This window comes from Gavia stellata, chromosome 9 (assembly GCF_030936135.1).
Source record: "Gavia stellata isolate bGavSte3 chromosome 9, bGavSte3.hap2, whole genome shotgun sequence".
NCBI classification, from domain to species: Eukaryota; Metazoa; Chordata; class Aves; order Gaviiformes; family Gaviidae; genus Gavia; species Gavia stellata.
The window spans coordinates 7,071,789-7,096,312 of record NC_082602.1 but is presented as its reverse complement, the minus strand read 5'-3'; the positions used below and the strand labels follow the sequence as shown (position 1 = coordinate 7,096,312).

The window sequence follows — 24,524 nt, the reverse complement described above, 5'->3', positions numbered from 1 at the left end:
CCCTTTCTTTGTACCATCTGCAAACATTTGTGCAATTGAGTTGTACCAGCAAATGCACTTAAAGAAAGCCAGCATCTGAGCTTCACAGAGCAGTCTTCAGGGAAACTGAAGTTCATACTAGCTCAGGAGCGTTTATTTTGGAAGTGTCTGTGCTTTCATCCAAACAGAAAGCACCAACAATACAGTAAGAGCACCCAAACCCCACCAAGCCAACACCATGACTAACGATAGCTCACAAAACACTGTTTCACATCAATCCACAGAGTTAAAAAAATAATAGAAATTTGAAAGGTACATAAATACCAGAGAACAGCAATTGCATCATCAAGACGATGCAAGTAGAAGAGAAGGTTGGATACTCTGGAAAAAATCTTCTGTGTGAATTATTCACTTAGCTGAAATGGGTTCTCTTTCCTTTTCATCTTGCCCTGTTCAGGAAGAAAACCATATATTTGAATATGGGATACCGTATAGTATCCTCCACATATGACACAGCACTTGCTTCACACTCCAGGATAAGACATTCAAACTGGGCCGGTCACATAGAAAATGGAATGCAAAAAGGTGGTTGTGTTTTACATTCTGAAATGTGAAAATCTGAGGTTTCAGAGATGATTACAGGTGTTACGTTGACCTGATATCACCGACTTCAGCAATGCAATCCATCATTGATGATTCCAAAGCCACAGCAGCAAGAACACTTACCTGCTCCCCTATGGGCTCTACATGCAATATGTCCACTACCACCAGACTCAATCTCACGCATGGCCAAGAGGACACAGTATTAGTGCCATGTGGAGGTGGACAGAGAGCCACTCTTCAAGTCACGATGCACATAGCAATGGCTGCACCAGCTCCCTCCTGATTGCTCTATGCAAAGGCCATGCTAGAAAGTAAAAAACCACCCTACGTGATCATGTTATGAAACCTTGTCTCATTGCACGTATGTAAAGCGAGGCTGAACTTCCACTGCAAAGACAACCTTAGTTGAGACACTTTGCAGTTTCTGAACACTTGGTGACCTGAATATTTGTTAATCAACTGTAATGTTATTAGCATAGCCATACATCTATGTCCTGCATGTTGGATGCCCTGTACCATTTAAAAAGTACTGGTATTTGAAGAGAAGGATAGCCCCACGCAACTAGCTTACTTCAGCCCACAGCCCCAGGCAACCCATGCAGAATCTGAGACAGACAACAAATTACTGGAGTACAGGGAGAAAATTATGGAGATATAGGAGAGTAGTATAAAACAGAAAGCAGACAGTGGGGGTCACTGCGTGAAGGGGACTCTGAAATAAACCTGTACATATCGATATTTTTCTCTGCTGAACAAGAAGACACAGGGTGTGAAGGGAGCAATGCTGTGTTTTCACAGGGGTAAACTGTAAAAGGTTTCCATCTTAGGTCTCAAATCTATTACAGCAATATTTTGTTTATTCATATGATGTATCATTTGGGATAATGTATCTATATAAATGTATGAACTTCTGAAAGAACTTTTTATGTTTTTAATTTTCAGGGTATAATTTCTTCTGTTTGTAGCTCTCCCAGGCTATAGATTTCCTGTCTAGCATCTCTCTCAGTGTATAAAACTCCAGAGCCAAGCTACTCTAAGTCCTTACTGAACCTACCACTTACACGATAACAGGGATAACCACCAGCCTATTCCCTAAAAAGGGCACCCCAGGGAATTCGGTCGTCAAAAAACATCCAGCAAGGCAAAGGAACAAGGCCCTTCACATTAATTTAACAACCTACTATCCCCTGAAATCATTGTCAACACTAACCTATTTACCTAGCAACTAAACAAATGTATACGAGTTTCCTATGCAGTAACACACTGATTAAACCTTAGAACATTTCAGGCAGAGCATATTTCTCAAATAAAAATCAGACCTTATTAAAGCTCAAAGGAAATTCCACATAAACACACAGCATCAAACAGCCAAGCACATGTAAGAATTCGGTCTTAGTTTTAGTAAAAATTCAGTGATTCCTTTTCAGTTGCTTCAGTTGCAACGTTTTCAGAAGCATAGAGAACTGTCCTTTGAGAGCTAACCAGTAAAGAGAGCACAGCTCTCCTTCCTGCTCCATCATGTAGTGGGGAGGCCTTTACGCCCTGCTAAATGTAAAATACTTTAGAAAAACAAAACCAGGAAACAAACTGGGATTTGGTCAAGAGTTCATGCTGGCTGAATCATTGTGGTGTGGAAACCACCAGCTCTAAAGATGGAAAGTCCGGAGCCATTCATTCCCTCAAAGAAATTAAAAAAGTAAAAGAAAAATAAAAGGCATTAAAGACCCATTTGGCTTGCTGGTAAGCTCCCCCAACTTCTGAAACACCGGAAGGGCTACCTGTAGATAGGTGCCTTGACCTTTTTCCTCCTCATCTCTCTCTGAGCATGGCCAGCAATTTGATCTGCACCATAGTTTTTCATATTGGGTGCAGTGAAAATTGTTTAAATGTCACTCCGTGACTCAACGTGCAGAAATGCTGTAGGGTCACGGCACTGCTTCTTCCCTCCACATCCTGCACCTATTGCCCTCGTCGGCCTTTCCCCAGGAAAAAAAAAAATTCTACATACTTTACAGATTGAACACGGCCAATTTCTAAGTAGAGATTCGTTCAGACTTTTCTGGATTGCCTTTTGTTATCTGAGAGCTTCCAGGGAAATATTGCTCAGAAGCAATTAAGGCCAACTGTTCTTGGACAAAGACACACAACAATCAGCATATTTAGCGAGACATCACAGTCATATTGAAACAGGCCTGGAAAATCCTAACATTGTTAAAATTTATCTTCACAATTGCTGACAAGATCTAGTAAAGATGTTTGTGTTCTGCTCATGCATTTCATCGTCTTTCATAAGCCAAAATCTTATTAGCAAATCACTTTAGCAAAGTTCAAAAGCCAAACTGTTGTGTATGCCCATTGCTCGTAGCAAGGATAACAGTTCTTGACAATAACCTATTGTCCATACATTTTTTGCTTTCTTTGTTTTCAAAGTACTGGCATCCATAAACATGCTATACTTAGGTACTAAACACATTTCTCTCAGCTAATCATCACATTATTTGATATAATGCTGTCACCAAAGCTAAGAATCCTATCAGCTTTCTGATAACATTCGGACTCAGCTGACGGCTGTATCTGCAGCAGCCTTTTTGGCTGTGCTGGATGGGACGACCGAGAGCCACAGCAAGAAAGGAACATAACTGTGCTGCAGAACAAGAGGAGAGCTAGTCCAGCGGCTAAACGTCGTAAGCTGAGGAAACCCAGGATCAGTTCTGCAACATAGTTCCTTACACAGACTTATCTACATCATTTATTCTCTCTGTGCCTCTGCTCTGTAAAATGGTACTTAAATATAACAGGCTCTGTGAGAATAAATACAGTATGAAGTGGCACACTGACAGGGAACGTGAAAATACCTCTGAATCTATCATAACGCCCCATTACCAACCAGTCATTTTTAACACTCAAAAATGAATGATTCCAGAGAATGTTACAGTGGAAGTGACTCACGAAAGACTGAAGAACCAACACTGTTTCCTGAACTGAATTCAGTTTTGTGAGTTTAAGTTTAAAGAGTTCATTTGCCATAGTGACTCCATTTGGAAAGCAGTCTTTGAAAATTATAAGCAGCTTTCTACAGAGCAAACCGCCAGCTAGCAGCAACGTTATTTCATAGCCCTGGCCACAACCACCAAGGAAGCCTTTCAACACAGCAAAGCATGCGCCAGGATGTCTTGAGAAAAAGACCTACAAAAACTGTGCATCGAATACCTGGGACTCTTGCGCATTAGTTTTGCACACTTGTTAAAGGAGCTGGTGTTACAAAGTGCTTCTAGCCCTACCAAAACTTCACAGGCAATGCGTCAGGAGGGAATCCTTCCTGAAATACTAATTTCCAGTAACCTTAAGACAGGCACCAACTTTCCCGAAGAGTTCTTTATCCTGAGGAGAAGGCAGACAGCACAAAGCTTTAGCTAACTTCACTGTCACCTTGCATATGTCTAAAAGGCATTTTTGTCCCTTCTGGAGTGAACTTACTCACTGGGTAATATTGTACCATTGGACAAAACCATCCCACAATCCTCCTTCTAAAATTTATGTTAAGGGGACTGCATCTTTTTTCCTTTTTTAAACACACCTACGCAGCCTTGCATCAATCATTCTCCCTTTCTCTTTCCTGGCAGGCTTACCCTGCGCTACAGCTCCCAGTGACCTCTTCAGGTGCCGTGCTCCTTTGGGCTTTCACTGCTCTCAGCTCCACATGCTGCCAGCATCCCTAACATGAACTAGTGCATTCTGAGCACCCCCTCCGCCCTGGAGTTTGGCAGGGCGCAGCTACGTTAGCGTCCACGTTTGGAGCAGCAGTGCACTTTTGAAGCCAGCCCCTCCATCGGCCCACTTACCGCGCTTTGCTGTGCATCAAGGAGCAGTCCTCGAGCGCGCAGGCTGGATTCCTTTCAGACGAAGCTAAGCTGGAAGAGGTACCCCGGCAGCACAGGCAAAGCACACCAGCTGCACGCGGCGTGCGGTCCAGGGGACCTCACTAGAGCTACGGTTCCCCACGTCCACTCCTAGTTGCTGCTGTACTTGCTTGTGGAGAAATTGCCTCGGAGTATCAGGCGTTCGTTCTCCTTCAGGGAAACTTAACAACGCCTTTCTACTCTGCACAACCACCCAAAACTCACATTGCTCCCCTCCACCCTCCCAAAAAAGCAGCCTGATGCCTGTCTTTTCAGATATTTACCCAACCAGTACCTCCAGTGGATCGTAACATTTGAACTGTTACCATTTTGGAGCAGTCTGTTAAAACTGTCTGTCGTCATTCAGGTCCTTGTTCACCTGCCAGTATCGTGTCACTCACCTCTTCCCTTTCAGCTACTCCTACTCTTCTTGTCTTTCTTTTGGACACTTTTGTTCTGTTTTACGATTTTAGTTACTAATAAAGCTTGAGCTCATGGCTAACACCAAACTCATCTGAAATAACTCCTTCATCTTCTGTGATTTCTTTGATTTTCTGTGACTGAATTTCTATGCAAGTTCTACCACTGCAACCTGGAACTTCACACTGTCTATAGAGAAATCATCTCCTCTTATTTCTCAGTTGGCTGTGGCATGGTCTTTTTCTTTGTGGGCCAACCCAGGACCCGTGGAACTGAATGGAAGGACCTCAGCTGACTGCAACAGGCAGTCCCCTAAAGGCACTTAATGAAGTCATTCAAACAACTGGTACTATTTATGTTAAATTTCATGACTATATGACATTCAGAGATAACCATGTATGTTCTGTGTCTTTGCAAATACATTTTTCCTATTATACAATCAGAAAAAATACTGGTTTTGTTCTAATGTAATTGTAAGGATCAAATTTATATACAAGACCTTTAGAAAACAGAGACCCACCTCTAAATGCAAAGAACAAACATTTGCATTACCTATTTATATTAAAATATGCAGAAATTTCCAAAGTATTCAGTCAACTTATAAATTTTTATAACTTCTTCAAATTGTTAACATTTTTTTAACACACAGCATTATTTCAGCTTTGTGGAAGGCTCAATAACAATCTTTCTGGTCTGGAAAAAATGAAAGAACATTATAATAAAGAATGCAGAATAAATAAAAACAAAACAGTACAAGCCGTACATCCACACATACAAAGACAACTTTCATGGTGAGCTATAAGCAATTATAATAACACAATGTGCTGCATGTTGATTTCACCAGTGAAAAGAATTTCTCCAGTTATTGAAGACTTTCCTGGCAGAATTTCAGAAAAAAAAAAATTCTGACATTCTCCCAATCTGACTTCTGTGCAATGCAAGTCATGCACATTTTAAACACCGATGAATAATACTGCCTTTCTTCTGAGAACTGTTAACAGCTGTAGAAACTATTATAGCCTGCTTAAAATCATGTCTCTGTAGTCAATACTCTCCAGACACTTAGCAATACTAAAGCTATTCCTGGGGCTAAACTAGAATTGCTATGTGAGTACAAAGTTTGATTTATGTTGAAATGAAACAACAAACATCTGATCTTTCCTTTTTTAAATAGCCATTCATATAAACACGAGTATCAGCTGCATAACTAGAAAGTGATGTACCGAATTTACAGAAATTAGACAAAGACCACCCACAGTTACCTTCAAGAAGAAAAGATTTTTCAGAGGGTGAAAGGCTGCTGGTAAAGATACTTTGTACAGTTGTGGCTGCCCTAACGTCCTCATGGTGAGGCTGTGGTTTACGAGCGTGATGTTTCATTAATCTAATTTTTCAAGTCTTCTGAAAGACACAAAATCAATCAGCAGCCCAGTACCATATCTTGGCGATGCTCATCATCAGCTGCTCTCAGACTGATCACAGGCGCGGTGGACTGCCTAATAAAATCGTCCAGATGCATCCAAGAGGAAGTCAAGGTCTCTGTGTGCTGATGTTATTCTTTCGCATCCCAAAGCACAGGTGGGAACAGGAGAAAAGCTCAGTTGTGGTTCCTCTGACATTTTTGAAACGATGGCTGGGAAGAGAGAGGAAAAGACGCCAGTGGAACAAGAGAAAACCTTAAAATACATGTAAAATTTCAGATACATTCTGCGGATTCAAGTACATTACTAAGATGTGCTGAAAATCCAGTTTTGATTCCTCACGCCAACAAACTGCCATCAAAGTTCCTTTATTTTTTAATACATCTTCACCTTCAGGAAATGAGAACACATAAGTAAATACAATCAGATTTGTGGAGGGTTTGTGATCTCTGACAAAGGTAGCAATTAATTTGACCAAGAACAATAATAAAGTAAGGGTTAAGCTAACCTGAAATAAGACACTCTTCCTCCAGAAGAACACCATAAATTGATGAGGAAGACTTTAACAGCTTTAAATTAATGTTCCAACTTCTTCTAGATTATTTTTAAATCTTTAGCTGTTAAAAGTATCTAGAAAGGTGAAAGATAAGCTAATTGTTCAGCTCATTGCTAGTTTTTCTTCTGTCAGTAAATCACCTTTTTTAAAGCATCCCATTTGCATCTTCTAATCAGAGCTCTTTAGGGAAGTGTCAGGGTGCACCAGTATTTCCCCACGTTGCACAGGTACGCCTCCACCTTCTCCAGCAGACATGCAAGCACCTGAATAGCCTGTCTGCCCTTCAGCTGCCCCAGATTTCATTAAACACAGCTTTCCACACACAGTCCCAGTGCGTGGCTAGGGAAAATGCTACCGGGTCGTGCCTGTGGCAAATTCAGTGTTGCTTTCCGAAAAGCCGCTGTTGTTAGTTCCACCGGCTAACCTTCACTCTGGGGACAGCCTTGACTAAAAACGCACATGACGGGTGCAGCTGCCCAAGGATAGGAACTCACGCTCACTAAAACCTGCAGTGCCCACCACTCCTGTAACGGGACTGTGCAAGACCGAGGACTCCAGAGGCGAAACAAAGCTTGGCATTCCAAATGCAGATCTAACACACAGCAGAACTGCCGTAAATCTCTTTACTTTCGGGTCAAATTCAAGTTCTTGTGCTTATTTTTGGGAAAACTCCCTTTGACTTTGCTCAAGACCCCGGTTCACATTTACACAGTCTTATCCCAGGCTGCTCCCAAACCCTCTGCTTTTCTTCCTCCCTACTCACTCTCTCGCTCCCTCTACTTTTCTTAGTTCTTTTGTTCTTGCGTGTCTCCTTTTCTCCTCCGTCCTTTGAGCGTTATCCCATGCTGCCCTCTGGGCTAAGATCTCTCTCTCCCTGGGAAAGCTTTGGATGTTGTATCTCCATAAATCTGGGATAACACTCATTCAATGGGAGTAATGCTGACCCATATCATCGGGCCTCTCTTGCCAAGTATCCTCTGTCCTTCCTCCTGCCCCTTTGAACAATCTCATCCTGTCTTTATTTAGCATCTGTAACTTCGCTCCCTTCTTCTCCTTAGCTGTTGGCCTACATTTTGTATTTGCTAATTTTGCCATACGTAGACTGAGAGCTCCTACAGGCAGAGTACAAAGTTGCCGGATTTTTCCTTCCTTTGTCTATAAAATGGTGTGCTATTCAAATGTTTTCCCGTAACAATGGAAAGAGAGGATCAGTTTACAACAGTAAAGCATATAGAAGGAGAAGGTGTGCACATAAGGGGGATGAGGACCCGCTATTTTCTTAAATTTTAATAGGTACCTAAGAAATAACTTTTTTTTTTCCAAAAAACACTGACCATATACAATGCAAAAAGATATTGTTTAGAAAAAAAACATTAAAAAGGCACCAAGGTTACTAGTAGCCATCATATCCTTTGGTCTGGGAATTTCAGCTGGGCTCTGATTCTTAATTCAGCGCAGTCACAAGGCAACGCTGCAATTGCAGTCCTCCGGGGACTGCAAATGAAAAAAAAAGTTACATTCAAATCAACCGATTTCCAAGGTCACGCATTTGAAACCAGGGCAGCAGGGAACCAAACAGCCTTACAAAACTTACAAAATAAGTACAAATCATGCAGCTAGGAAATTCTCACAGGTGTTCTCTCAACACCAACTTGATTTGCTAAACCGAACGGTCAGTAGTTCCATTGAACAGCGTAAGAAAAATCAGGGTGTGGGTTACAAGGGCAGATAATTTACAATGGGAGGCTGACAGTGGACCACATGGAAGATTAAGCAGCTTGGACTGCAGACAAGCTTAGAGAGAGGGTGAAGCAATGGCTATTTTGAGAATCCCTATTGGGCACAAACCAGCCTTCAGCTACGGAGTGCTAATAACATACATGAAACACACTAACAGCTGCAACACGGGCAGAAAAAGTCAAATAACCTTTCAATATCAAACTGATATTGAAATCAAGTGATTCCACCCATGACAAAAGAGAAATGAAACAGGAAAATCTCCAGCATGTAGGCACACTGTAAATGTGAGAACAGAGCTTCCCAGCAACGGGGGCAGGAAGAACCGATCCTTGGCACTAATTCTGGAATGAGAAATCTTTTAGACAGGTTACCCCCTTACCTGCCTATGTGCAGGAAAGTCACTGATAACTGAGTGACTCTTAAGCAACCTCCTGTGCTTCTTTTCTGTTACGATAATTACACATCGGGTGCTCAGAACTGAATGGTAGCTGGTGTCATTATCCTAACACATGTAACTATCCATCCAGCCATTTCCACCGCGCCTCTCATAGTGAGGAGGGACTATGAACATGAACACACAGGGCAAACAATACCATCCACACTTCCCATTTGGGCTAGTATCGCTGCGTTAGCGCAGGCCACAGGCAGGTGCTGTCATTTCTGACAAGCCTGTTGGGTAACAGTGACAGGAATCTGTCGGATGCTGCCCACACGCAGGCCATGTCCCCCACGGCACGCTGACCTCCTCCAAAGAAGTTTCATTTTAAAATTCTACTGAACGTGTTACAAACACCAGCTGGCAACGTGCAGTGTATCACAGAGAAAGGGAACGGCGTAACGGTCAAGACAAAGCAATGGGGAAATACCCTGCGAGGGCAGCAGCGGGCTTGCCGGAGCACGTGCCGTGCTTGGTCGGAGAAGCGGTTTGGATCTTTGTGACAGAGGGACGCTCAGCCCATCAAACAAGGTAATGGGCAAAGGCGCCTCTGCGCTTCCCGGCAATTCCCTGACCCTTCGGTTGCCAGAAGATTAGTGCTGTCATGAAGATGACTTAAAGCAGCCTCAGGCTTTGCCAAGAATAAACCGCAAGTGCCTTTACCCTCACAAGATCGTATTCACACCATACGCAACTCCTTCTTCCCCAGGAAAAAGCCCTGTGCCGATGCATAAGAAGATGCATGTCAAAGATCTTTGACGTTGCCTCGATACAACCACACAGCCTGCCATCCATCTGTTCTTCCCTTGGACAAGGAAATTCCAAGGGACCTACTTACTCCTGCTTCCTGCCTTCTTCACACCACTTGAGGTGCAAAGCTGATGGAGATGAACGACCAGGTACGCTTCCTAGGCAGGCAATAAAATATCGGTGGCTCTCAAGTAGCAGAAGAGCCTTTGCACACCTAGCCACGACAGCTCAGAGCGCTTCTACTCCCGTGCAAGAGGTTATCAGACCCACAGCAGAGCTTTAAACTTTAAGCTAAGTTATCGGACCACCCACCAGAGCCTGTGAGACAAACACATACGCTCCCTCTCCCCACCCAGCTGCGAGTAAGCTCTCCACTGCCGGGGAGGGGATCCACTGGATAGGTGGCAATACCTTCAGCTACACAAATAGATTTGGGAAAGCTCTTCTGCAGCACGGTAGGAGCTTGTGTTCAGTACATTATGCAACAAGATAATTCCAGCACTGTCCCTTTAACAAAAAGTAAAAGGTCTCTGAAATGATGATTTCTGCTTTTGGAAATTATATTAAGACCAGTGCAGAAACGGGTAGCAAAGAAGTGATTCATCAACACCAACAAAGTGATTCACCAGCCCCTCAGTAGGAAGTGATATCATCGCACCACATCTCCATGAGAATGGCAGAAGGGAAGCATTGTTTCACAGGACAGGGAAGTGCTGTATGCTCCAAAAGAAAAGTATTAACTCTGCAGGTGTGTATGACAAACACGAAGGGGCAAATTGTCAGTGCTCTGGGCAGGGAGTCAGGTGCTCAGCACGATGACTATCAGATGCTTGTAAACACTACTGAAGAATACCAAAACATTTCCAATCTGGTGTGGGATAAATTGCAAGCTCTGGGTATGTTTTACAACTACCCCACAGCCCAACCAGATTCTTCGCTACCTGATCCATCACTCCTCGCTCCATCCCTCCAGCCACAAACAGTAAAATCTTTTCTTGCTCCCTGCTTAGCAGCCATATAGCGAGCGTGCTCTTGCATTCTCTTACCTCAGTCCCACACTCTCTCTGGCCCACAAAATTGCCTCTGCTCTCAGTCTTGCCAGAGACCTATATGCCTTAACAGTACGGCCGTGCCCAGGTGCTCCAGTGCTTGCCAGGTGAAAAGGCAGAGGACTGCTGCACATCCCACCGGCCTAGGGAACCCCAAAGCTCTTCCGATCCCTGCGCAACACTGATTCTCGCCTTGTAGCTCACACTAAGGAGAAGCTGAATGCATGTATGCAGCTGCTGGGGAGGCAGAAAGCGAGGCAGTTTTAGGTTTCAGCACGTATGCCACATGTTGTCTTCAAGAGTGACACTCTGGATAGCAGGTTTTTTCAGTTCTTGAAACTGTACCTTGTGTTGGACACGACCACGTTCTCTGCAGTTATTCTGGGCGGTACCAGCTTGTCAGCACCTCAAAGCCCTAAGCGTGCTGCACTCTGCCATGCCCTGTCATGAACGATCTGCCCCTTGCAAGGCAGGCAGCAGTCGGCTGGCAGCTACAGAACTACCAAACTGACGATGACAAGCTGACATTGCCCAGATTAAGAGGATTTTCTTTTTGTCAGTCTTATTCCTTTATTCCCTCTCCTCGGCCTGTCCTGTGCGCCAAGAGGTTGAAGTACCACCCCTCCAGTTCACCTGATAGCAATGCTTCTTCCTCACCTACAAACCTCCTCTCAAAAAACCTATACTTAGAGCACCTAACATCAGCAGCCCTAAGCACGTGGAAGACAACAAAACCAGTGCTGCGCTCCTACCCAGCCTGCTGCCCAGCTGTGCCAGAGCCGAGGGACGCCTCGAATCCAGGGAACTGCCAGAGAAGAGAGTGGCGAATTTTTGAATCACTCAGTTTCTCCAAAACTCCTTTAACTGCCTGCGGGAAGACTGGTGGGCCCGCCACTACGTGGATCTGCTGGCCCACAGCACACAGAGGCTACCGCCAAATCAAGGCTTTAGGAGCAATGACAGAGCAGCCCGCACGTCCAAGCAGCACTGGAGACGTCCTCTGCAAGGGAGAAGAAATCCTGTGCCACGCAAAATGAAAGCAAGTTGTAAGTATTTATTCTGCTATTGCTCCTAAACCCCCAGGGACTGGCCTTTTAATGCAACTTGTATCCTCCAATCCAGTAACCTCAGCTCCCTGGAGACTGGTGCTGTAGATGCATAGACAGGGCTTACAGCTGAGCAGCTCTGGGATTTCTGCTGCATCCAGCCACGCTTGGTGCCAGCCAGAGCAACACAAGACTCCTCACGCAATCCGTCTGCTTCACTGGGTTCACCTAGAAAGGCAAGCCAGCCACCCACCAGCCTTCCAACTCAGCCCTCAGTCACAGCCAGAGAGCAGAGTGGAAGGAAAGCGGCTCTCTCTATTCCAGCAGTGCCCGCGGGCGCAGCAACAGACAGCTCCTGTCCCAGAGAGCCTGCATCTAAACGGACAGTCAAAGGGAGGAGACGCACACAAATGGGGAACTTGATTGCGTGATTTTTCTGTGCGGCAGGGCGCAAGAGAGACCGTATTCTTGATACGGTTTCAGGGTTTCTGTGTATTAGACAAGCTCACAGGGGAACTCAATCAGCAACCGAAAATGGAAATGCCCCTTCCTTTGGCCAAACACACAAAAAAGGCACTGGGCCTGATTTTCCACTGGTGACACTTACTTAACATCATTGTAACCCCACCAATTTTCACAAGTACTCCTCCTATACTTAAATAAGAAGAATATCTAATTTTCTGCTTGGCTTAGGGAAAAAGATACTGCTTTTGGAGTAAACAAGCGTAAGTAACCTGTTAGCAAGCATTTTAGAGAACATTTCACTTTGGTGAACATATTCCCTCCAGTTATTTCTATGATCTAGATGAGCAGCAACTGTTGTACTCATCTCTTTAAAAATTATCAAGCGTCATCAGTTAATGAGTCCGGCATTACAGTGTTTCCATCCAAAGAGCCTCCTTGCTGTGCATACCCGCCACTTCATTGAAGTCATGGAGGCATACCCCAGACAGAGCAGACTGGAATAGACCACAGATACCCTTTTTATCTCAGTTACCCAGAAAAGTGAATTGTTCAATTCTTCTGTGTAGTAGCAAACCTCACGTACCACAGGAACAGAAGCGTAAAGGCCACATAGGACTTTCACTTTGTGTGTGCATCTTCCAGTGATGTCAACTGGATGCGAGCTTCTGATTCTCAGCCAGTACAACTTTTGCCAGGAATTATTTTCAGACATACCCCATCAGCTCTGGGCTCACACTTTTGTCCCAACAAAATCTGATGCCTCTCCACACCATCCACACTTGTACTGTCACTTTTACATAAGAGAAGGGGAAAAAAAAGGAAAAAAAAAAGAGCTCGCGTAAGTAAAATTTACTTTTTCAAATTCTGGAGGCTCTTTGGAAGGTAAAAGCATTTTTAAATCTTGGCCTCAGGAAAAACATTCTCTGCTTTCAGGAGTTTGAATGGGATGACCACATTTCTAGGCATAAGGACAGCTGATGACTTGGGGTAAAACTACCACAGTTTAAGAATTTAACAACGTGAAGATGGCTTAAGCCAACAGGTATCATTTCACCACAGGGCGTGAGAGCAGAGCTCCTGAAGTTCAGCTGGTTCCCAAAGCGCAGCTGAGGATTGACAGTGTGTTAAGCTACAGCAACATCATTGCTTGTAACTGTCTCTTTTACATTCCAAGAGCTAAACTACCCTTGTTCTGAGGCACAGGTCAAAATATTGCAAGAAATGCAGGGCACAGAGCAGAAGAAAGTTAGTTTCAACTTGTTAGGCTTCCCACAGAGTTTTCAGATACTGCACATAGATTTAACCAATTTTATCATTTTGGTTACATCAGAACATCTTTATATCAAAACAACCAACTTCTTGTTATCAAACCCTTTTTTTTTTAATTCTAGTTATATGCCACCCACTTGAAGTAAAATAGCTCAAAAGATGGAGATGAGATAATGGAAATAAAAGATAATGAATCAACTGGTTTTGTACACAAAATAAGCATCTGTAATTACAAAGCAGCCAATGCGCTGACTCTGCCTTGAGTTACATTACAGACTGGCCCCTTGGATCCCAGGACTTACAATCACCTCTGCTCTCTCTGTCACAGGTCAAGTACAGCTCAGCCAAACCAGGAGATTTGTGCCAAACAGTTTGTATTTCCAACAATTAAATATTGAATTCGTCTTTTATAAGTCACTTAGGAATCACGCTTGCACAATTATTTGCATACACAGCCACTTTATTTCAGCCCCAAATACAAAAAGCTATTAACAGTTGGCCAGATTCTGCTCTCATTTGCCCTAGTGCAAAACCACGTCATTTCCACTAAGATCAGGGGAGCCCCAGTTTCGTACCACACATGGGAGAGCAGAACTCCTTTTTCACTGAGGCAACTCACATCGCCAGGGAGCCGCTGTGCCTGTGGCACACGTGGCCTGGAGGTTTCCCTTCTGCTGCACACACTGCCTCCTCTGCTCACCGTCCTTCTAACTCCTCCGCAGTCCCACCGTATCCCTCGTGGGCCTTTATTTTAAATGGACCTTGTTTCACAGACAGACCAGAGCAGGTTACTTATTCCTCTTAATTCAGTGGATTTACAAGAAGCACACCAGCTGAGTAACACTGAACAAAAGACAAAATTGTTTCGACAGTGTATTTACACACAATAAAACGAACCAATCAAGCAAACAAACTGTACGCAACGTGCCCTATTATTAACTGAAACCAGAAGAAACTCTCTTCAGTACTTCCAGTGCTTGTAAATGCATGCTTATGTCCCAAGTAACCTAGAGTTTCCAGCAATTACTTAGTCCTCAAAGCTTTGAGCCAAGCTTTCTCCGCAGTATTTACTCCCTGGGGCTCACAGGAGGTAACAGATAACTGGTCTCCAACCCTGTTTTGTCAGAGCCCTCCGCGCTGCGGGCGGACTTCCCTCATTCTCCTCGACTGACAGATCATCCTCTTTAACTTCTCCTGGACTCCCTTCATTTGCAAGCACTCTGCTGCCAGTCAGGAGGCAACTACAACGAGCGCAAGAGCACGCACCGCAACGGTCTGAGAGAAGAGAGATCTTCATCCCACTGTCCCTGCACGCCCACAACAGCTGGCTTAGGAGTTACTGTTCTGCTCGTTTGTCTCCAGACAGAGCGTTTAGAAGTTCGTAACCACTGCTTTGTGCATTTATTTATTTCTGGTAATGTAATAAAGCAATTCCCAGTTATAAAAAAAAGTCACTCTTTGCAAGCGAGACGAGGTATGTCCAGAGGCGCAGCCCTTGGTACGTGAACAGAGCGCGCTGGCCGAACGAGCTCTCGTTCCTCCCAGCAGGCGGTCTGACCTCAGAGGGGATTCACACGCCGCCCCACACGGCAGCATCCCGCAGGGTTATGTGTCCTTCTGCAGACGCCGTTTTCTGCCACCTTGGGTGACCACATCGACAGCCACATAGCCCGAGAGGCAAACTCCCCAAACCTTCCCCTTGCATAAAAGGAAGAGTAATTTATTGCACAAATACGAGGCACAGTGAATCACTCCAGCTGGACTACTAACCCATGACAAAAAAAAAAGGTGCTAGTTTCAAGGGCCCTCTTCTGCCACCCTTCCACTGAATAATTTGAGGAGAAAAACTTGACGTGTCACAGCACAGTATTTCTGATGCTAATTCATGTGTCTTTTTTTCCCTACTAGAATTCACAGAAGCATAAGATTGTCACATTTTCCAAGTGGGAGATGCTAAGAACTGGGTTTCAACTCTCTGGTAAACCTGGAAAACAAGGCAAGGGGCCAGCTCCTCTGTGCACGAACCCCCAGTGACTCAACTGAAGTGTGCATAGATGAGGCGAGAAGAGAATGGGATTATCCCATTCCACCTGTGTACAGCCAGATTTGTAAACAGAGAAACCGGCCACTATTTTCGAAGTAGAGTATTATCACCTCAGTAAAGCAGCAGCGTGCCCCGACACATTCAACGTTTTAATTCTCAAAGCCAGGGTAAAAGCACATCAAATTTACAAAACTGCTCTTAACTGCTTGGAAAGGACAACTGTAAGGTCGCTTCGGCAACCTTGCTTGCACCTTCTTGTATAAGGCACCAGTGGCTGGACACTATAACATACTATTTCCCTATAATGTAGTCTACTACCGAGATCCTCCCGTTCTGCCTCAAATACCCATATGCTGACACGGCATATATATGTTTGACATGTATGTTTTATTTAACACAAAACAAGGACCAGTGCTGCATTTAGCAGTTTTAACATTGTATATACATAAACAAACATAGATGCAAATAACCGTGAGAAATCAGGTATACATGTGAAAGAAGTTTTTAATACTCTCCCAAATATTTCTCACCATTACTGTCATCCCTTCCGAAGTCCCCCTAGTAGCATCAGTACAAGTCCAAAAGGTCACAGGAATGAGGCTCTCGCTCCCCCTGCGCACCAGGAAGGACGGGCCCCAACACTCAATAAGGATAAAGCTTTTAGCTTTAACTCAAAAGTCAAGAGGACTACAGCCTATCACAGGAAGACAGCGGAAGAGATGAAGGGCATCCTCAGAGACTTTGCTAGGTGAAATAAAGTAAAGCGTGCAAAGTTACTCAACTGTTTTGTGGACTTACGGTTCTGCTGGCATCCTCGTACAGTGTCATAAATGTAAGTGTATACATAAAAATCCAAATACGGTTACAACCCTGCCGTGAGTTCCATGCGAACAGCTCTCCATAAGCAACGTCAGCTCCTTCTATGCGCAAGGCCTTACCTATACAGGGCTCTCTGCAGGATTAGGACTGTAAACTATGTACATAAATGCTGGTAAAGTGTGTTTACATAATATGTAAATAGATAAAGAAAAGTACATTCACACCAACTACTGAGGAAAGAAAACAAATCATTTTGCTACTGCTAAAAGTACTGAATCACTCACCATCTGGTTTGGGAGAAAAAAAAGACTCAGTCCAATTCAGCTATGAAGAAAATCCTGTCTAAAAAAAGTAATCACATGCTAGATCCCCCTAAGTTCAATTTCCAATCATTTTAACATGGAGACACGGAGAGTTTTGTTTTCCTGGAGGAAAAAAAATACAACAGAAAGAATGATGTGTGGCTTGTTAGGCCCTGATCTTGCAAGTTCTAAATACTTAGCTATGGGGAATAGCGGAAACTGGTTTTTAGGAAAAAGCTGAGTGTCTGCATCAGTTTCTGCTGGAATGCATCCCAATTTTCCAAGAAAAATCTGCCACACTTGCTACCATGCTGTGAAATGCAAAAGTAAAATCAAGACACTAAATATCTGAACTAATTTCCCTTTATACCTTGGTAACATTTCGAGTTTTTCCTCAGTCATCTGAAGATACACCTATGCACACTGTAGCTTAGTGCAGAAGATGACAAGTATATTATTCGAACTGAAAAAGAGCATATGGTCATGTAAATACTCTGAGTACTAGAGCACGACCAGCGAAGGTCACATTTATAGCTCTGGCAAGCATTTGTCATTTCCAAACTTGTGACTCTTCACCTTGTCCACAAACACACCATTGAAATTACCTTCTTCATTTTTAAAGAAACTAAAATTTTTCTATCATCATTTCAATCCACACTTCAAAACCTAGCCTACATGTAGCACTGATTTTCCAAATGCCTTTGTACATTCCCTTTAACAGGTGTTCATCCCGCAGGTGTAGGTCTTGGAACCAAACTGCCCTGTTCCCTCCTTGCCTCTTTCCCTGCACGTTCAAATACCAACTCATTTCTGCGTGCTGCTTCTCCGGAACATCCCCCGACCTCCTTCACTGACATTTCATCCGCACTGGCATCTCTTCCTGACTTCTCTTTTTCCTCAACGCTTCCCTCTACTAATTAATTGCCAACATTTTCTAATTGATGTTCTTGTATTTTAATACTTTTGTCTTGGAAGTAGTCAACTCCTGGTTGATAACCACGACTCCAAGAGAGATCAATACTGCTGCGTGGGTGACTGTAACAGTCCTGTGGGTCCTGGCCTTTTTCTTCTGCTCCCCTCAGTCCACCTCCCTTGTTCAAACACTTGCATAAAACTTCCTTCCTCCTCCCGGAGGCCTCGAGTTTAACACGGACCCTTTACCTATGGGACAAAGAAGGATTTTACTGGACTTACCAATTAACGTAAACACTACAAACACCTGAAAACATTGAAAGAAATTTCCCTGTCCCACTAACTACCTTACCCACTGAGTTTTACCGTTCATCTCTTTTTCAGCTGAACACTGAGTCTTTCCATGAAAAAAATGTATCTATTATTTATTTAAAATAGAAAAATGTTCCTTGGCTAGTCCTTAAAAATTACTTATTCTTTCCTTCTTAAATTTAGCACTATCGATTAACCCTGCATAGATCTCCACTGGGAAAAATCTGATGCCAAATTGTTAAGAAATGAAAAAAGTTCTCTCTCTTGCTGAGAAGAGATTCTTAAAATAATGTGTTACATGTATAACCAAAGGCAATCAAGTTACTATGGCTTCATGCGCTACTGCTTATCACCTGTGTGACGACCATGCCCAGTCCTCACTCGTGACTGTGAAAAAGAAAGGCTTAGCTTAAAGACAGTCTGTGCTAAAGCATTTTTGGCAGTGAGGGAAGGCTATGAGTTAGCACCAAGCAGGTTACACTGACTCAGCTGCACAGCAGTAACGCTTTAAGCCACAGAAATAGGATTACTTTAGACCTTGCTAGTAAGGTTGCCTAAAAGTTGGTGTGTGATCCCTACTTAGCGCAGCACGAGCAGTGGTAGACGCACACCTCACAGCCTCTGGGACCCCAATTAGTAAGCGATCTACTTCCGCGCTATGTATCTATATACCGCACCATATATCTATATACCGCGCCTATCTCACAGCAGGCAAAAGTAAACGTGGCACTGAATCGGTGATAATGGGAGAACAGACATGCACCGAGAGAAACATAAGGCTTTCCCTGCAAGGGAGCAGCTTTTCTCATCACTGCCCGATGACGAGGACTCTGCAGAGCCTTCGTACACTAAGCAGGCCCTTCCCCTGGGTCGTATCAACAAAACCTTCTCCTGCCATTTGAACGCCAGCTGCTGAGGAGAGGGCTGAAGGCCAAGGGAGCTGCTTCCAAACAGAGGTGACCTTGCAAGCTTTCTCCCACCCTCCACTCTCCCGCTGAGCGACCAAACAGGACCCTCGGGATTCTCTGAAAAAGTAAGAGAGAGAGAAAAAAAAACAAGTGGAGTTCGGCACTGATGTAACAGAGGCCGGAGGGGCCTTATGGGTCTGGCAGCCAGTGACACTGACAGAATTCAAAGGACCTACAGGGAAGCGGTTTCAAAAAATGGTGGAGAGGGCCACACTCGGAGCCCAAGGAATCGCAACAGCAGGACGGCCTCTGGGTGCTCCACTTCACTGCCAGCCAGGACCTTCCAAGGAGGAGACAAACCCCTCATGCTAATAAAGCATCAGGACCACAGCCAAGTACGACCTCCAATCTGTACCAACTATCCCAGGAAACAGATTTCGACTTTCCCAACAGGTAGTGCCAGCTTTTAAATTAACAGTAACTTGTATCAATAAAATTATAAATGACTTCTATGCATTTTGCTGCTTTTGAATGCACTTACGTAAAATATCAAATTATTTTAGTACAATCAGAGATAAAGATATGCAGGAAGAAATCACAAGTAAACATACCACATCTTTAACTGTGTCTTTTCTGCTGTCAGTTAAAAGACTAAAAGCGATGGTCCAAATTACAGTGGCCCGTACATTACAAGATTAACCAGTTTAACCAATGATTCCCATTTATTTCTAATTACATTTTTCGTAACATAGTATCCATACGCATTCCTGTTGGTATTTTATTTTGAAAGTTATGCCAGTAATAGGGAGGACTGATAATACAGCTTTTTGTGGACTCAGAATTACACTTGAAAATTGAGCTGTGGGTTTCTTTCATCTCAGTAATACCAAAAAAATTTTTTTTTACCTTCCTGCCCGTATCCAAGCACTCAGGATTCTGGACACTTCAACAACATTCTTGAATATATTTTAAAGTTTTAGACATAAAGGTCATATTTTTCGCAATTATATAATCAGATTATCTTTAGAAAGTGTTAGACACACGAAAAACTTTAAAAAGTCAAGTAATAACTTTTCCAACAACCATTAGGGGATTTTTCCCCCTCTCTCTCTATTTTTTGTCGCCGCTGCATACAACTGGCAAAAGTATTGTGCAGCTCCGCGGCTGCAGTGGCTAAGAGTGACACCACACAAGCGGCTCTGGCCAGAGATGCCTTCCTGCAAACTACATGCCAAGAAGGAAGCGCACGAAGGGAGGGCACTTTCTAACCATGCTGGTAAACATCTTCTTCCTCACACCCAGGACCAGTCCTAGACAGCCGGAGAGTTCAAAAGGAGTAAGGCCATGACTAACTCACAGCACCCATCACCGCAGTCTAACCTGGGTGGCGTCAGAGACATCAGCACGGATCTGATTTGCACCATGGAAAGCATGAAATCAGTGGAGCTAAACTCAGAAGATCAGAATGAGGCTCATTATCTCTGTAAATTCATGCACAGGGAGTTGCATGCTGCACAGCCTTTCCTAGTCTGAGTCACTCTAACTCCCGCTCTAGGCTGTTCAGTAGCAAACTGTCGATAAAATTCATTAATGATGTGCTTTATATAGAAATAGTGCATTTAACTGAGAGGCTACAACAAATGATGAGTGCAGCGAGAGGTGAATTACATGGTTAATGGAATACAGGATGCATGTCAGTAAAGAAGTGGTAAAGGTGGGTGGGAGTCTTAATGTTACATAGATCTGCTTGAAGTGTGGTATATATATGAACCCGATTCCCCTTTTGATTTCAGTACAGTTGTAACTAGCACTCCTCTGTGTTTCTACTGATAAATAAATTCTCTGATGAATAATTGATAATCAACTTTCTTTTACATAAGCCATTACTGGAGAGCCAGCAAATATTACAGACATGTTGTTTGTCTCCTCTCTTTTTAGTCTTGTTCTCATCTGAATCATGTTTGGATAGCATTCATAGCTATCGCCTTGATTGGTGGTAGCTATAAAAAAAAAAAAAATATATATATACACCCTTGCAGAACCAGTGGCAGGAACAGGGCAAAAAAGACGTTCTTTGACACACGTTCTTATTTTTTGTCCTATGTAAACATGCATCTGGAGCCATTGGCAACACTATAACGGAGGATGGTTTCTGCACTGCCTGTCCAAGTTCTACACCTTGTAAAATATTCTAGCGTCGTGACACAACATTTAATTACAGCTAACAACTGACCTTCTAAGCAGGTGGCTGTCATTTTCGTCCATTCAAGACTGTTGTTTTACCTGATGGTTACAGGTAATTATAACTTCTCAAACCAAATTAAGAGGATCTGGGAAGCAACCCCTAGAAGAAACTGAAAATGAGCAAGGGATATTTCACAAACTTGGGGGGAACTGTAATACATAACAGCAACAAAAAAGCGTCAATCCCACAGGAGAGTTCAGGTAGAAAGGAGAGGAGCCTAGAAGTAGGGGGGTTGGGCAGGAGAAAATAGCTGTAACACTTCTCAACACATTCTCTTTCTGTGTGTGGGGAAAAAAACCAAACACAGCAGGATACCAAAACCGTAACCTGAACCTGACCTCCCTCACACTGCTTGTATCATAAAACCACCGGGCTGAACTTTGGTCGTTGCATCACCGACGCAAAGCAGTCTCAAAGCCCAGCCAATCAACGACACCGTGAGGTTTTTTCTTCACGTGCACTCAAGATGGTAGAGGCCAGCTAAGAATATGACCTTTCAGAAGAAAAGCTGTGTAAATTTAATTGTCAGTTGGCTGGACAGCTTGCTTTTCTTTTCTTTTTTTTTTTTAATATTACTGCACTGAAAAATGTGGGTGTGATATAGCATTTAACTGGAACGTTAAGTGCCAAGGACATATTTTTGTCTGTATCTGTTAGAAATGGAAATCAATACAGCAGTCAAAAACATTGAGGATCATAAGGTGATCAATTACACAAAATATAAACCTTGTCACCAACGTAACATGGCACCAGGAATGTTCACATGAAGATGTTCTTAAAATCTTAATAAACATCCTTGTACACAGGACGTGTGATTCATGGTTTACAGAGTGATACGCACTAATGGGTCAAGTAATGCACCTAGTATCACCCAGCAACTCAAGATCAGGCTGATATCAGAACTCAGGATCCTGGTTTTCCATGCTGCTCTTTCCTACAACTGCATGTTGTCCTACCAATACCAAGCATTTCTGTTTCGACAAAACGGATTATTTTTGTGCTGTACAGGAAAAGAACTGGTGTATTCAAAAGTAACCATTCTAGCAACCACTTGCAAGCATAAAATGTAATTGCTGAGGCAGGACACAAAGGGATAGCTTAAGCCACAAGAGAGAATTTATCATTATCACTGATAACAATAACTGCCAAAAAATTCCAGGCCATACCTCCATAATTAAATGGACTGTCCCCGCAGAAGGGGACTGAATGGAAGAGCACATTGAACACAGAGGCTTCCAAATCCCTTGGCTTCTGACAAAATGCCAGTTGCCAATCAAGGCAGCAGTGGTGAGACTGTCGGTGTCCTCAGCCGTTCACTCCAATACAGAAAGGCTCACAGGCCGGTAGAGACTCTACCTCTCAACTCAAAGCGTCTGCCCCCTCATCCTAAGCATCCTGCCAGGCAGACCTGTTCCTGCCAGCTATAGAAACGCTCACCTGATCTTCACCCCATGCTCCCAACACTGGCACTGGAGAGAGAAATGACTGAAAACATCGGTGTGTGAACATGAAACAGCTGAAGATTGCAATGCTTCGTAGCTTCAGGTAGAACTCGAAAGCAGCAACTCAAATGAACATCCTCCTCTATGAAGCGGAAGCAGTAATGCCATGACCTAAATTTGCATTCTGTGCACCGAAATTATTTATAGAGGGAGGGAAATGGGATTGGGAAGAGAGATTCAAGTCACTGGTCTTTGTTTACAGTATCGGTATTTCATCCTCTACTGGGCCATCACATGCCTGCAACATCTATATTTCTGATTCATGTACGATATTTCTGATTCATGTACGATATGTAAGAATACTATAAGGCCACATATATCTTACTGAAGTTTAATGCATACTTTTAAGACTTGAGTTTGCCTTTAACCAAGAAAACACATTGGTTTACCTTGTTCTTAAATGAAATTTTTTAACTTGGTGGGCTGCAGCCATTGGCGTCCTATTTGATCGAGTATTATCATTCAGCTGTTTTTCAGAATCCTAAGCAGCTGGGCCCAGGCATACCGTGGTACTTCGGTGCCGAACACCCGCTTAAATAATTGAACTCAAGGTGGTATGAGCCTGTATATTTTGTGATCAGAGCCTAACTTTGTTTAACAAATCCCAGCACTACTGGGTTAATTTCTGACTTTATAACCACAGTATTTTCTAGGCATGATCTGCTATGCGCAGTCGTGCGTTATTTGGAAGAAGGCAATAGGGTCGTTGCCACAGATATATAAATGAAACAAAACGTTGCATGTAACGCCCTGGCAGAATAAATGCTGTACCCTTTTTGTACATCAGCCTGAAACAACCACACGTAGGTCCCACCAAGCTGGAACCGAGCTGAAAGATCATCCATCCCTTCTGTCACAGGTGGATTCTCCGGGGGATCAGCATCTGGAACTCCATGTGCTCGTTCGATGTTCATCTGTGGTTGAAGATAAGGAATACAGATACAATCACACTCAAAAGCGACGATAAGGAGACACATCAAGGATGGCACACACCGTACAGCAAGACCTCGATCCAACGCTCCAGTGGGAGCGGCAGTGTCCGAAAGTCAGTTGAGATCTGATAAATTTGACGAAACGGCTTAGCCGTAACAAGCAATTAGCGACCAAACTGTTTACGCGGTCCGCTATACGGCACTGTACTTGCGCTAGCGTGCCCAGCCTTGCAGGGCTAAGCTACGAGCCAAGAACGAAGTTCCTCCCGCGCCTCTCCTCACCCTCCCAGAGCCACACGGGAGAAAACCCGCGGCACCGGAGCTTCGTTCACCACTGCGGCTTCCCCGGCCCCGGCAGGCAGGGCACCGCGCAGACCCCGGGCGGGCGAGACCGCCTGCCCGCCGAGCCGTGCCCAGGGCCCCGCAACAGGCGGGCGACGCGCCCCCCTCCCCGCCGCCGTCCCTCAGCGCACCGCCACAGGGGGCCGGGGCGGCGGGGGGCGCGTCGCGGGGCAGCGGCCCTCTCCCGCACGCCTCGCCTCGCCCCCCGCGGCGCTAAGATGGCGGCCGCAGGCAGCGCCGCCGCACGCCTCCGGGGGGGGGCCGGCCCCGCCGCCCCTCGGCACGCCGCTCCGCGGGGCGCAGTCCCCGCCGGCCGCTCACCTCCGCCGGCCCTGCTGGGAGCCGTAGTCCTCCGCCCGCCGCCGCCGCCCGCCGTCCCCCGCTCCGCGCCGCCGGGCCGCCCCGCCGCCCCCGGCTCCGCGCCGCCGCAGGACCCCGGGGAGCGGCGGGGGGTTGCGGGGCGCCGCTAGGCCGCGGCGGGGCGCGGGGCGGCGGCGGCGCCGGCGGCGGGCAGGACTACGCGCCCCGTGGTGCACAGCGGCGCGGGCGCGCCTGCGCGGCGAGGGGGGGAGG

General features: G+C 44.7%; 1 long non-coding RNA gene across 1 annotated transcript; it reads right to left on the bottom strand.

Moving 5' to 3' along the window:
• Positions 1-5,636: 5,636 nt before the first annotated feature.
• Positions 5,637-24,310, bottom strand: LOC132317514 (uncharacterized). The gene is made up of 3 exons (XR_009484099.1): positions 24,273-24,310; positions 23,449-23,591; positions 5,637-6,534 (listed from the first exon to the last, which is right to left on the bottom strand). It is a non-coding gene; the product is annotated as an uncharacterized LOC132317514 (long non-coding RNA).
• Between the last annotated feature and the right edge of the window lie 214 nt (positions 24,311-24,524).